The 15770-nt window shown below is 41.4% G+C and overlaps 1 long non-coding RNA gene across 1 annotated transcript; it reads left to right on the top strand.

Moving 5' to 3' along the window:
- The first annotated feature begins 11170 nt into the window (after positions 1-11170).
- On the top strand, positions 11171-14023 carry LOC127299001 (uncharacterized). The gene is made up of 5 exons (XR_007850262.2): positions 11171-11641; positions 11760-11920; positions 13330-13502; positions 13603-13703; positions 13834-14023. It is a non-coding gene; the product is annotated as an uncharacterized lncRNA (long non-coding RNA).
- Positions 14024-15770: the final 1747 nt, after the last annotated feature.

Below are 15770 nucleotides of genomic sequence, written 5' to 3'. Positions count from 1 at the left end.
AAGTATGGTGCGTAATGTAATCAATAACTACATCCTCGGACATAGCATCAATGTTTTATCCCTAGTGGCAACAGTACATCCATAACCTTAGAGGTTTCTGTCACTCTCCCAGATTCACGGAGACATGAAGCCACTATCGAGCATAAATACCCCCTCTTGGAGTTACTAGCAAAAACTTGGCCAGAGCCTCTACTAATAACGGAGAGCATGCAAGATCATAAACAACACATAGATATAAATTGATAATCAACATAACATAGTATTCTCTATCCATCGGATCCCAACAAACACAACATATAGCATTACAGATAGATGATCCTGATCATGTTCGACAGCTCACAAGATCCGACAATGAAGCATAATGAGGAGAAGACAACCATCTAGCTACTGCTATGGACCCATAGTCCAGGGGTAGACTACTCACTCATCACTCCGGAGGCGACCATGGCGGCGTAGAGTCCTCCAGGAGATGAATCCCCTCTCCGGCAGGGTGCCGGAGGCGATCTCCTGAATCCCCCGAGATGGGATTGGCGGCGGCGGCGTCTCTGGAAGGTTTTCCGTATCGTGGCTCTCGGTACTGGGGGTTTCGCGACGAAGGCTATTTGTAGGCGGAAGGGCAGGTCAGGGGGCATCACTAGGGGCCCACATGATAGGTCGGCGCGGCCAGGGCTTGGGCCGTGCCGCCCTATCATCTGGCCACCTCGTGGCCCCACTTCGTCAGCTCTCAGGTCTTCTGGAAGCTTCGTGTGAAAATAGGCCCCTGGGCGTTGATTTCGTCCAATTCCGAGAATATTTCCTTACTAGGATTTCTGAAACCAAAAACAGCAGAAAACAGCAACTGGCTCTTCGGCATCTCGTTAATAGGTTAGTGCCGGAAAATGCATAAATATGACATAAAGTATGCATAAAACATGTAGATATCATCAATAATGTGGCATGGAACATAAGAAATTATCGATACGTCGGAGACGTATCAGCATCCCCAAGCTTAGTTTCTGCTCGTCCCGAGCAGGTAAACGATAACAAAGATAATTTCTGGAGTGACATGCCATCATAACCTTGATCATACTATTGTAAGCATATGTAATGAATGCAGCGATCCAAACAATGTAAATGACATGAGTAAACAAATGAATCATATAGCAAAGACTTTTCATGAATAGTACTTCAAGACAAGCATCAATAAGTTTTGCATAAGAGTTAACTCATAAAGCAATAATTCATAGTAAAGGCATTGAAGCAACACAAAGGAAGATGAAGTTTCAGCGGTTGCTTTCAACTCATAACATGTATATCTCATGGATATTGTCAATGCAAAGTAATATAACAAGTGCAATATGCAAGTATGTAGGAATCAATGCACAGTTCACACAAGTGTTTGCTTCTTGAGGTGGAGAGAGATAGGTGAACTGACTCAACATAAAAGTAAAAGAAGGGTCCTTCAAAGAGGAAAGCATCGATTGCTATATTTGTGGTAGAGCTTTGATTTTGAAAACAAGAAACAATTTTGTCAACGGTAGTAATAAAGCATATGTGTTATGTAAATTATATCTTACAAGTTGCAAGCCTCATGCATAGTATACTAATAGTGCCCGCACCTTGTCCTAATTAGCTCGGATTACCGGGATTATCATCGCAATGCATATGTTTTAACCAAATGTCACAAAGGGGTACCTCTATGCCGCCTGTACAAAGGTCTAAGGAGAAAGCTCGCATCGGATTTCTCGCTATTGATTATTCTCAACTTAGACATCTATACCGGGACAACATAGACAACAGATAACGGACTCCTCTTTTATGCATAAGCATGTAACAACAATTAATTTTCTCATATGAGTTTGAGGATTTTTGTCCAAAACTGAAACTTCCACCATGGATCATGGCTTTAGTTAGCGGCCCAATGTTCTTCTCTAACATTATGCAATGCTCTAACCATTTTAGTGGTAAATCTCCCTTTCTTCAGACAAGACGAACATGCATAGAAACTCACATGATATTCAACAAAGAGTAGTTGATGGCGTCCCCAGGAACATGGTTATCGCACAACAAGCAACTTAATAAGAGATAAAGTGCATAAGTACATATTCAATACCACAATAGTTTTTAGGCTATTTGTCCCATGAGCTATATATTGTAAAGGTAGACGATAGAAATTTAAAGGTAGCACTCAAGCAATTTACTTTGGAATGGCGGAGAAATACCATGTAGTAGGGAGGTATGGTGGACACAAATGGCATAGTGGTTGGCTCAAGTATTTTGGATGCATGAGAAGTATTCCCTCTCGATACAAGGCTTAGGCTAGCAAGGCTTATTTGAAACAAACACAAGGATGAAGCGGTGCAGAAAAACTCACATAAAAGACATATTGTAAAGATTATAAGACTCTACACCGTCTTCCTTGTTGTTCACACTCAATACTAGAAATTATCTAGACCTTAGAGAAGCCAAATATGCAAACCAAATTTTAGCATGCTCTATGTATTTCTTCATTAATGGGTGCAAAGTATATGATGCAAGAGCTTAAACATGAGCACAACAATTGCCAAGTATCACATTATCCAAGACATTTTAGCAATTACTACATGTATCATTTTCCAATTCCAACCATATAACAATTTAACGAAGAAGAAACTTCGCCATGAATACTATGAGTAAAGCCTAAGGACATATTTGTCCATATGCAACAGCGGAGCGTGTCTCTCTCCCACACAATGAATGCTAGGATCCATTTTATTCAAACAAAACAAAAACAAAAACAAACCGACGCTCCAAGCAAAGCACATAAGATGTGATGGAATAAAAATATAGTTTCAGGGGAGGAACCTGATAATGTTGTCGATGAAGAAGGGGATGCCTTGGGCATCCCCAACTTAGACGCTTGAGTCTTCTTGATATATGCAGGGGTGAACCACCGGGGCATCCCCAAGCTTAAAGCTTTCACTCTCCTTGATCATGTTGCATCATCTCCCTCTCTTGATCCTTGAAAACTTCCTCCACACCAAACTCAAAACAACTCATTAGAGAGTTAGTGCATGATACGTCTCCAACGTATCGATAATTTCTTATGTTCCATGCCACATTATTGATGTTATCTACATGTTTTATGCACACTTTATGTCATATTCGTGCATTTTCTGGAACTAACCTATTAACAAGATGCCGAAGTGCCAGTTGCTGTTTTCTGCTGTTTTTGGTTTCAGAAATCCTAGTAAGGAAATATTCTCGGAATTGGACGAAATCAACGCCCAGGGTCCTATTTTGCCACGAAGCTTCCAGAAGACCGAAGAGGAGACGAAGTGGGGCCACGAGGTGGCCACACCCTAGGGCGGCGCGGCCCACCCCTTGGCCGCGCGGCCCTGTGGTGTGGGCCCCTCGTGCCGCCTCCTGACCTGCCCTTCCGCCTACTTAAAGCCTCCGTTGCGAAACCCCCAGTACCAAGAGCCACGATACGGAAAACCTTCCAGAGACGCCGCCGCCGCCGATCCCATCTCGGGGGATCCAGGAGATCGCCTCCGGCACCCTGCCGGAGAGGGGAATCATCTCCCGGAGGACTCTACGCCGCCATGGTCGCCTCCGGAGTGATGAGTGAGTAGTCTACCCCTGGACTATGGGTCCATAGCAGTAGCTAGATGGTTGTCTTCTCCCCATTGTGCTATCATTGTCGGATCTTGTGAGCTGCCTAACATGATCAAGATCATCTATCTGTAATTCTCTATGTTGCGTTTGTTGGGATCCGATGAATAGAGAATACTTGTTATGTTGATTATCAAAGTTATGTCTATGTGTTGTTTATGATCTTGCATGCTCTCCGTTACTAGTAGATGCTCTGGCCAAGTAGATGCTTGTAACTCCAAGAGGGAGTATTTATGCTCGATAGTGGGTTCATGCCTCCATTGATATCTGGGACAGTGACAGAAAGTTCTAAGGTTGTGGATGTGCTGTTGCCACTAGGGATAAAACATTGGTGCTATGTTCAAGGATGTAGTTACTGATTACATTACGCGCAATACTTAATGCAATTGTCTGTTGTTAGCAACTTAATACTGAAGGGGTTTCGGATGATAACCTGAAGGTGGACTTTTTAGGCATAGATGCATGCTGGATGGCGGTCTATGTACTTTGTCGTAATGCCCAATTAAATCTCACTATACTCATCATAATATGTATGTGCATGGTCATGCTCTCTTTATTTGTCAATTGCCCAACTGTAATTTGTTCACCCAACATGTTGTTTATCTTATGGGAGAGACACCTCTAGTGAACTGTGGACCCCGGTCCAATTCTCTATACTGAAATACAATCTACTGCAATACTTGTTCTATTGTTTTCTGCAAACAATCATCTTCCACACAATACGGTTAATCCTTTGTTACAGCAAGCCGGTGAGATTGACAACCTCACTGTTTCGTTGGGGCAAAGTACTTTGGTTGTGTTGTGCAGGTTCCACGTTGGCGCCGGAATCCCTGGTGTTGCGCCGCACTACATCCCGCCGCCATCAACCTTCAACGTGCTTCTTGGCTCCTCCTGGTTCGATAAACCTTGGTTTCTTTCTGAGGGAAAACTTGCTGCTGTGCGCATCATACCTTCCTCTTGGGGTTCCCAACGAACGTGTGAGTTACACGCCATCAAGCTCTTTTTCTGGCGCCGTTGCCGGGGAATTGAAGAAAAGCTACACCACAGAGATCTCTAACTCCCACGTCAACTTTGCGCCAACAACTCTTTTTCTGGCGCCGTTGCCGGGGAGATCAAGACACGCTGCAAGGGGAGTCTCCACTTCTCAATCTCTTTACTTTGTTTTTGTCTTGCTTAGTTTTATTTACTACTTTGTTTGCTGCACTAAATCAAAATACAAAAAAATTAGTTGCTAGTTTTACTTTATTTGCTATCTTGTTTGCTATATCAAAAACACAAAAAAATTAGTTACTTGCATTTACTTTATCTAGTTTGCTTTATTTACTACTGCTAAAATGAGTAATCCTGAAGTTGAAGTTCGTACGTTTAAGCAACGGGGGGAGAATGTTTAAGAGATGTTTGGTATAGAATTAGTGATGCCCATAATAGGTGCACTAAGAAACACTCCACCACTATTTTACTCAGGAATTTTTATGTTGGTATCTCTAGCTGGAATAGGTATGTTCTTGATAGTCTCACAAAAGGTAACTTCCTAAGTACTCCTGCATTAGAAGCTAGTTGCATTATTGAGAGTCTATTTGGAATACCTCCTGTTGATGAAGTTAAAACTGAAATCTCTCTTGAAAATGTTATGAAAAAATTGGAAACCATAGAAAAAAAATTTCCAAGTATTGAAGCTAAATTGGAAATGTTACTTGATAAAACTGATGAACTTGATAAATCCTTAGGAGGAATTGATGAAAGAATTAGTGTCCTAGGAACTTGTGTTGTCCATGACGATCAAAGCAATAGGATTGACGAACTTGAAAAAGCTATGGGAACCTTGGGTTCAACATTTTCTTCTCTTAAATATAAGGAGAAAGCTTATGTGGGTAAGGAGCAAAAATTTATGTATGTCTCTAAAGTGCCTAAACCAAAGAAGTATTATTATAGGCCTAAAATTTACAAAGCCCTTAGTACCACTACGGATGGGGGAGCTCATGATAACGATGCACCACCCTTCGATAATACTTGATACACACTTTCTGCGCCTAGCTGAAAGGCGTTAAAGAAAAGCGCTTATGGGAGACAACCCATGTTTTTACCTACAGTACTTTGTTTTTATTTTGTGTCTTGGAAGTTGTTTACTACTGTAGCAACCTCTCCTTATCTTAGTTTAGTTTTTTGTTGTGCCAAGTAAAGTCGTTGATAGAAAAGTTCATACTAGATTTGGATTACTGCGCAGAAACAGATTTCTTTGCTGTCACGAATCTGGGCTGTTTTCTCTGTAGGTAACTCAGAAAATTATGCCAATTTACGTGAGTGATCCTCAGATATGTACTCAACTTTCATTCAATTTGAGCATTTTCATTTGAGCAAGTCTGGTGCCTCGATAAAATTCGTCAATACGAACTGTTCTGTTTTGACAGATTCTGCCTTTTATTTCGCATTGCCTCTTTTGCTATGTTGGATGAATTTCTTTGATCCATTAATGTCCAGTAGCTTTATGCAATGTCCAGAAGTGTTAAGAATGATTGTGTCACCTCTGAACATGTTAATTTTTATTGTCGCTAACCCTCTAATGAGTTGTTCTAAGTTTGGTGTGGAGGAAGTTTTCAAGGATCAAGAGAGGAGTATGATGCAACATGATCAAGGAGAGTGAAAGCTCTAAGCTTGGGGATGCCCCGGTGGTTCACCCCTGCATATTCTAAGAAGACTCAAGCGTCTAAGCTTGGGGATGCCCAAGGCATCCCCTTCTTCATCGACAACATTATCAGGTTCCTCCCCTGAAACTATATTTTTATTCCATCACATCTTATGTGCTTTTCTTGGAGCGTCGGTTTGTTTTTGTTTTTTTGTTTTGTTTGAATAAAATGGATCCTAGCATTCACTTTATGGGAGAGAGACACGCTCCGCTGTAGCATATGGACAAGTATGTCCTTAGTTTCTACTCATAGTATTCATGGCGAAGTTTCTTCTTCATTAAATTGTTATATGGTTGGAATTGGAAAATGATACATGTAGTAATTTGCTATAATATCTTGGGTAATGTGATACTTGGCAATTGTTGTGCTCATGTTTAAGCTCTTGCATCATATACTTTGCACCCATTAATGAAGAAATACATAGAGCATGCTAAAATTTGGTTTGCATATTTGGTTTCTCTAAGGTCTAGATAATTTCTAGTATTGAGTTTGAACAACAAGGAAGACGGTGTAGAGTCTTATAATGTTTACAATATGTCTTTTATGTGAGTTTTGCTGCACTGGTTCATCCTTGTGTTTGTTTCAAATAAGCCTTGCTAGCCTAAATCTTGTATCGAGAGGGAATACTTCTCATGCATCCAAAATACTTGAGCCAACCACTATGCCATTTGTGTCCACCATACCTACCTACTACATGGTATTTTCCGCCATTCCAAAGTAAATTGCTTGAGTGCTACCTTTAAAATTCCATCATTCACCTACTCAATATATAGCTCATGGGACAAATAGCTTAAAAACTATTGTGGTATTGAATATGTAATTATGCACTTTATCTCTTATTAAGTTGCTTGTTGTGCGATAACCATGTTCACTGGGGACGCCATCAACTACTCTTTGTTGAATTTCATGTGAGTTGCTATGCATGTTCGTCTTGTCTAAAGTAAGAGCGATCTACCACCTTATGATTAAGCATGCATATTGTTAGAGAAGAACATTGGGCCGCTAACTAAAGCCATGATCCATGGTGGAAGTTTTAGTTTTGGACATACATCCTCAATCTCATATGAGAAAATTATTAATTGTTGTTACATGCTTATGCATAAAAGAGGAGTCCATTATCTGTTGTCTATGTTGTCCCGGTATGGATGTCTAAGTTGAGAATAATCAATAGCGAGAAATCCAATGCGAGCTTTCTCCTTAGACCTTTGTACAGGCGGCATAGAGGTACCCCTTTGTGACACTTGGTTAAAACATGTGCATTGTGATGATCCGGTAGTCCAAGCTAATTAGGACAAGGTGCGGGCACTATTAGTATACTATGCATGAGGATTGCAACTTGTAAGATATAATTTACATGATACATATGCTTTATTACTACCGTTGACAAAATTGTTTCATGTTTTCAAAATCAAAGCTCTAGCACAAATACAGCAATCGATGCTTTTCCTCTATGGAGGACAATTCTTTTACTTTCATTGTTGAGTCAGTTCACCTATTTCTCTCCACCTCAAGAAGCAAACACTTGTGTGAACTGTGCATTGATTCCTACATACTTGCTTATTGCACTTATTATATTACTCTATGTTGACAATTATCCATGAGATATACATGTTACAAGTTGAAAGCAACCGCTGAAACTTAATCTTCCCTTGTGTTGCTTCAATGCTTTTACTATGAATTATTGCTTTATGAGTTAACTCTTATGCAAGACTTATTGATGCTTGTCTTGAAGTGCTATTCATGAAAAGTCTTTGCTTTATGATTCACTTGTTTACTCATGTCATATACATTGTTTTGATCGCTGCATTCACTACATATGCTTTACAAATAGTATGATCAAGGTTATGATGGCATGTCACTCCAGAAATTATCTTTGTTATCGTTTTACCTGCTCGGGACGAGTAGAACTAAGCTTGGGGATGCTGATACGTCTCCAACGTATCGATAATTTCTTATGTTCCATGCCACATTATTGATGTTATCTACATGTTTTATGCACACTTTATGTCATATTCGTGCATTTTCTGGAACTAACCTATTAACAAGATGCCGAAGTGCGATTCTTTGTTTTACTGCTGTTTTTGGTTTCAGAAATCCTAGTAAGGAAATATTCTCGGAATTGGACGAAATCAATGCCCAGGGTCCTATTTTGCCACGAAGCTTCCAGAAGACCGAAGAGGAGACGAAGTGGGGCCACGAGGTGGCCACACCCTAGGGCGGCGCGGCCCACCCCTTGGCCGCGCGGCCCTGTGGTGTGGGCCCCTCGTGCCGCCTCCTGACCCGCCCTTCCGCCTACTTAAAGCCTCCGTTGCGAAACCCCCAGTACCAAGAGCCACGATACGGAAAACCTTCCAGAGACGCCGCCGCCGCCGATCCCATCTCGGGGGATCCAGGAGATCGTCTCCGGCACCCTGCCGGAGAGGGGAATCATCTCCCGGAGGACTCTACGCCGCCATGGTCGCCTCCGGAGTGATGAGTGAGTAGTCTACCCCTGGACTATGGGTCCATAGCAGTAGCTAGATGGTTGTCTTCTCCCCATTGTGCTATCATTGTCGGATCTTGTGAGCTGCCTAACATGATCAAGATCATCTATCTGTAATTCTATATGTTGCGTTTGTTGGGATCCGATGAATAGAGAATACTTGTTATGTTGATTATCAAAGTTATGTCTATGTGTTGTTTATGATCTTGCATGCTCTCCGTTACTAGTAGATGCTTGTAACTCCAAGAGGGAGTATTTATGCTCGATAGTGGTTCATGCCTCCATTGATATCTGGGACAGTGACAGAAAGTTCTAAGGTTGTGGATGTGCTGTTGCCACTAGGGATAAAACATTGGTGCTATGTTCAAGGATGTAGTTACTGATTACATTACGCGCAATACTTAATACAATTGTCTGTTGTTAGCAACTTAATACTGGAGGGGGTTCGGATGATAACCTGAAGGTGGACTTTTTAGGCATAGATGCATGCTGGATGGCGGTCTATGTACTTTGTCGTAATGCCCAATTAAATCTCACTATACTCATCATAATATGTATGTGCATGGTCATGCTCTCTTTATTTGTCAATTGCCCAACTGTAATTTGTTCACCCAACATGCTGTTTATCTTATGGGAGAGACACCTCTAGTGAACTGTGGACCCCGGTCCAATTCTCTATACTGAAATACAATCTCTGCAATCTTTGTTCTCTGTTTTACGCAAATAATCATCTTCCACACAATACGGTTAATCCTTTGTTACAGCAAGCCGGTGAGATTGACAACCTCACTGTTTCGTTGGGGCAAAGTACTTTGGTTGTGTTGTGCAGGTTCCACGTTGGCGCCGGAATCCCTGGTGTTGCGCCGCACTACATCCCGCCGCCATCAACCTTCAACGTGCTTCTTGGCTCCTCCTGGTTCGATAAACCTTGGTTTCTTTCTGAGGGAAAACTTGCTGCTGTGCGCATCATACCTTCCTCTTGGGGTTCCCAACGAACGTGTGAGTTACACGCCATCAACAAATGCTGGGATGTAAAGGTGTTCCATCATCCAAGTGTGTTCTGCATGCATCATTGTAAATTAAACGCTTTTCATTAATTAGCCGCTCTAGATTTTCTGCAATTACTTGCTTCTCTTATAATTTCTATCTTTCTTTGCCATCACAGATCAATATGGAGCGTGCCTTGCATCAGATATTATTCGATATTTTATTTTTGCTACCCACCCAACAAAAAGTTGATTTGATATGATACTAAATTAACCTTCAAACGTAGAGTTTGATATGCCACTCTACTCATTCATGACCCGTTCTAGATTTTCTGTAATTACTTGCTTCTCTTCTAATGGCTCTCTTTGTTTATCATCACGGATGAATATGCGGTGTGCCTTATAAGTTATAACTGAATAATTGCCTTGCGGGTTGAGGAGAGCGACCTGGACAATGCCGGAGACAAGAACGACTCGTAGTAAGGTGCATCCCGCTGCCATCTCTGATCAATCTGTGATATTCTGGCTGCCACACAATTGTTGTTGCACAGAAAGGTTCGAGGTAGTTTCAACCTGACCATTGCTAATTTAGTTTTCTGGCTTAGTGCACAGTTGCTAAAATGGTGTAACCTCAAGTTCACAACTGTCTTATGACACTGTCTTATAAAGCGGGTTCTACAAATGTCATATTCATATGCTGATGGCCTGATTTTAAATAGATGGGACATGAGATGTTTGTATTTAAGCTTTGCTGGCATATATTGCAACTCATATAAGAATTGAATTACATTGTATATTGCAATTATAGACAAAACGGAATGGATGAGCATCTCTTGTGTTATTTTTTTGGTGCTGCTTATGAATCAACATAACTGACAACTTTTATAGCTTTCAGGTTCAGATCATACCGGGGTTGAATAGCACCAAGCCGAGCGTACCAGGAGGCGGTGTTGGAGGGTGGACCAGTACCCCACTTGTGCTTTCAGGCCTCCGATTTTTCTGCATGCATAGGGCTGCTCTTATGATTCCTCTCCTCTCCTTTTATTTTTAAATGTATAGTCTGTTGTATGCATAGTCTCTGGAAGTATATACAAGATTGCTCAAATTTGTATATTTCTTGGCTTCTTTGTTCATGGAGAATGACATCTTAACAAATGTTTCTCGATGCTTTGATTAAATTAGTAGTATTGAGTTCTAATCATCCTCTTCGTTTTTTATCACAGAATTTCTTGTGGCCACTTTTCCTTACTATTGGAGCGCGCCTTGGAGGTGCAAACTAGGTGGGTTCAGGATGACTTCCTTCACTAGGATGCAGCTGGGGACAATAACGACCCAGTGCCTCCTGCCTTTTACCTTGTAAACAGCACAGAAGGTCGAGTATTTGATTTAGGTGTTCTTGAGTTCATTCATCTCTTTTGGTGAATAAATGGGACTGTTTCTGCTTAGGTTTATGTGCTACTTTAGCAAAAAATTATCTAACTAGCAAACGAGGATCCGGAAAAACTGATAAACGTGTAGTAATTTTGTAGATTATATTCTTAGGTTTCTCAATTAATGGCAGCACCTAGATTGATGTCCTCGTGTTGATAATATATCTACACTCTTTGTTAGTTTATCATGAATCAAATGGTTTCAACCGCAACACAAGGAAGTAGCATGAGTGTTTCTAGATACATCAACACTCCGAGTTTTCTCTTCTAATTATTCTCTTCATTCGTGATTACAGATTTTCTTGCCGCCACTTATCCTGAATGTGGATGGTGCCTTGAAGCTGGAAAATGGGTGGCTTGGCTGCTGCTATTGCTGCTTAGGCTCTCATACGATGGACTTAGACTGCTGACTGCCGGCACATGGCGGTGAGCCTCACATCCTCCTAGACCTGTTCGGATCCCTTTTGCTGATTAAGAGGCTGTGGCTTCTTCATTTTCTTTGTGGCGAAATTTAACCCTAGCTTCACTTGTCTGCTCTCTGTAGAAAGTTCATGATTGGGTGCAGTTGTGCTGGTAGACCCAAGTGTCGGCGGCAGCATTGATGGCGCCGTGCATGAAGGTTCAGTAGGGCGCCTGGGTACATGATGGTAACTTCCTCCTCTACTAGAGCGCATGCCGCCGCCTGGGATAAGAACGAACCACTAGGTGCCTCCTGCTGCCTGCCTTGCACTAATTGATTATTCCTTGGTTGCATGTTGTGCAACACAATCGTTTGGTTGTGAATTTACCTTGTTGTTTGCAGGTTCTGTTGACTGTATGGTTTTGGTATACAATTTTGGCGAGCAATTTTAGCAAGAAGTCGATTGAGAGTAATTGTGTTGGATGCTACAATCTCTTTCCCCCTCAAGTGTGTAAAGAGCGTTCTTGTTGCATATGTTTTTGAGGTTGTAAGAAATGGAATCCTGAGATATGTTCTGCACCATTTTAATTTCGTGTTGGCTGCAATGTTATCTCTAAAGAAACAATCTACTTCAGCTGGGCATGCTCAACTAGTTTGTCATGTTGGTAGTTTTGGCCAAAAGAAAACATAAACACCTTCTAATCTTGCGAAAATTAATATCATGTACCTTCTTTCTTGATGATTGAGTGTAGCAGTAGTCAACTAGCAGCAAGGTTTCAATTCTCGACATTCCATGAAATGAACTTTGTGGTTGAGCCTTCGTTTTTAAGATGACATGTATTTGAGCTACGATTCCCAAGTGAGAGAATATCCATGTTATATATAGTGTTGATTATTAAGAAACAACATTGTTATTTATTCCATAGTGTCCTTTTCACCATTGCGGTAGTCCTAGACTTCACCATTATGTTTGTTGAGTGCGACCTGGAGAAGCTGAACGACTTTGTATTGTGGCGGCCAAGTACTTACAGCCCATTAGATACTACAATGATCGTACGAGAGTACCTCAAATGTACTGGGCTTATTTCCCTGTGACTTGTTCTCATTTTTTTCGTACATGTGCTCATTTGAGCTGTGGTAATTTTCTTCCACGCCTTTGTGCGGCGTGGTTCAAAACTCTACTCCCAGGTTATTTTGATGCTGTAGAAAAATAAACCATAATATTTGTTCGGCTGCATTTTAGTTTTCTTTTGGTTTCATTATCTCTGTAGAATTTTGTGTAGCTGGGCATGCTCAACTCGTTTGTCATGTTTCTGGGTTTGGTCACACCATAACAGAATCACCTTCTAATCATGTCAAAATTAATTATGTACCTTGTTTCTTGATGATTGAGTGTAGCACTGCTCCACTAGCACTTGCATATACATTTCATAAAATGGACTTGTGGTTGAGCACTTGCGCTTTCATCTTTAGGATGACTTGTATTTGAGGTACGATTTTCAATTAAGAGAATATCCATCTTCCTAGTGAGATAATATCTTGCTATAGATTTTGCTGGTTTTTAAGAAACAATATTGTTACTTATTTCATGTTGTCGTTTCACCATTGAGCTAGTCCTAGACTTATAGAAATATCCTTTATATCGTACTGGTTTGTGATAAATTGCTACCCATCCTCTTAAGATCTTATTATGACCATTTCATTTTTGTGACAGCGAGTAGTCATGAGCACGGAGGGGCTATAGCTGGGCGAAGGGAGCAACGTCACTGTCTTGAGGCTGTACTTGGTTGAGTGTGACCTGAAGAATCAGGGCAAGTCTGGCATTGTGGCGGCCAAGTGCTTACCTGCGCTTAAACGTTATGATGAGCTTACAGGAGCACCGCCAAGGTACTAGGTTTATTTGGTTGTACTTATGATTATTTGGTATGGTATATGTTTCCCTGAAATTGAGATGGTAAATTTGTGGTACTCCTATGTATGCATCCAGATCTGCACTGCGGTGCTTATGCTGCTAGTTGGGCATTGTGGCAGCCAAGTACTCATGGCTGCTTAGATACTACAATGATCCTACACAAGAGGACCACCTAGGTAGTTGGTTTATTCCCCTTTGACTTATGCTCTTTTATTCGCGCTTATGCTCAAGTAGTTTATACTTATGAAATTAGATCCTTCACAAAGATCCAATTCAAATTCGTAACACCTATTGGTGATTTTTTAGGTCAATGAAGCACCATAGAACCCACCACCGGTCTCCTGCGCTAACGACGTTGTCGTTAATGGGCGTTGGTCTCAGACAATGCATGTCCACGCCGCATGGAGCTGCTGCCAGCGTCTTCCACCGGGGGATCCGGCATTGCTATTGGGCTGGCTGTGGCCCACCATGCTTCGTGTTCGGTAGTAGGCTTGGCTAGCTTTGGGCTTCACTAAGCTAATCATTGTGTTTCTACTGTGGTGGTGGTGTTGTCTTGGCCTTGCCTACACCCCTCTCCGGTGAGCTCCTCGTAATCCTTTTGTTGCTTTATTGGGCATCGAGCCGCGGCTATTCTGTCCCCTGCCAATGTGCGGAGGGGTTTGTCTTTTTGCTCCATGCAATTTTATTTCTGTATAAAATGAATCTTGTGTCGTGTCGCGATTCTTCATCATTTTAATTTTGTGTTGGCAGCATGATTTATCTCTAAAAAATCTAGTGCAATTAGGCATGCTCAGCTAATATTAGTCCATCTTTTTGGTTTTAGGCACACCAAAACATAACCGCCTTCTAATCTTGTGTAAATTAGGGATTTATTATGTCCCTGTTTCTTGATGATTGATTCATGCACTAGTCAACTAGCTTTAAGTTTTTTTTGTTTTCTACTTGCCAATCATTGTGGTTGTTCTTTCACTTTTAGGGTGACCTTATTTTGAGTTATGATTTCAAGTGAATACTCATATGCTATATCTTGCTTGTTACTTTGAGATGACATTGTTATTTAATTCATGTTGTCTTGTTCACAATTGTGATAGAGAGTATCTGCTATATCGTACGGGTTTGTGATAAATTTCTACCCGTCTTCATAAGTTTTCATTATGACCATATCATTTATGTGACAGGGAATAGTCCTGAGGATGGAGCGGCTGTTGCTGGCAAAGGGTGGAGTGTCACTCTTGAGGCTGGACTTGGTTGAGTGTGACCTGGAGAATCAGGGCGAGTCAGGCATTGTGGTGGGCTGGTGGCCAAGTGCTTACATGCACTTAAACACTATGATGAGCTTATGAGAGCACCACCAAGGTACTGGTTTTATTTGGTTATACTTATGCTTTTTGGTCTGCTATGTCTTCCTGTAATTGAGATGGTAAATTTGTGGTACTCCTATGTATGCTTCCATATCTGCCTATGGTGGTTAATGCTGCTAGTTAGCAACTCTATTACTCTAAATTCCCAAAAAGTTTGTGCTGTAATCGTCTTATACCAATTCTGGTACTATGTGATCTCTTGGTTAAATCTTCTTATCTGTGTTATTTATCTTGCTGCTTTTTAACATGACATCATTATTTAAATCATACTGCCCTTTTCACCATTTGGTATAGTCCCAGACTTCTAGAGAATATTTGCTTTCTAAAGTTTTGATTCTGACCATATAGTTTTGGTTTACAGGGAGTATTCCCAAACGTGGAGCTGCCACAGCTGGGCAAAGGGAGCAACATTGCTGGTTCTAGGCTGTTGTTTCTTGAGTGCATCATGGCCCCTGCGGAAGAAGGGCGGAAGTCTGATGGGGCTTCAAGAGATAGGGAAATCTGCGGTAGGCTTCATGTGAAGTGGTAGGCTTCATGTGAAGTGGTAGGCTTGGCTGTCCCTGGGCTTTGCCTACCTCATCGTCATTGCGCTGCAACCGTGTTGGCTTGACGTGTCAGCCTTGGCTGGACCCCTCTCTGGTGAGCTCCTTTGCTCCCTTTCTTGCTTTGTTGGGCATGGAGCCGCGGCTATTTTGTGCGCTGTCTATGTGTGGTGGGGTTCGCTTTTTTACTCCATGTTATTTTTTTTGTTGTAAATAATGAATCTTGTGTTGTCGTGATTCTACATCATTTTCATTTTGTGCTGTTTACAATGTTTATCTCTGAAAAATCGAGTGCAACTGAGCATGCTCAGCTATTAGTCCACCCTCTTGTTAGTTTTGG

Source organism: Lolium perenne, chromosome 5, assembly GCF_019359855.2.
Source record: "Lolium perenne isolate Kyuss_39 chromosome 5, Kyuss_2.0, whole genome shotgun sequence".
Taxonomy (NCBI): Eukaryota; Viridiplantae; Streptophyta; class Magnoliopsida; order Poales; family Poaceae; genus Lolium; species Lolium perenne.
The sequence above is the reverse complement of the archived record's forward strand: the minus strand, read 5'-3'. Positions and strand labels throughout refer to the sequence as shown.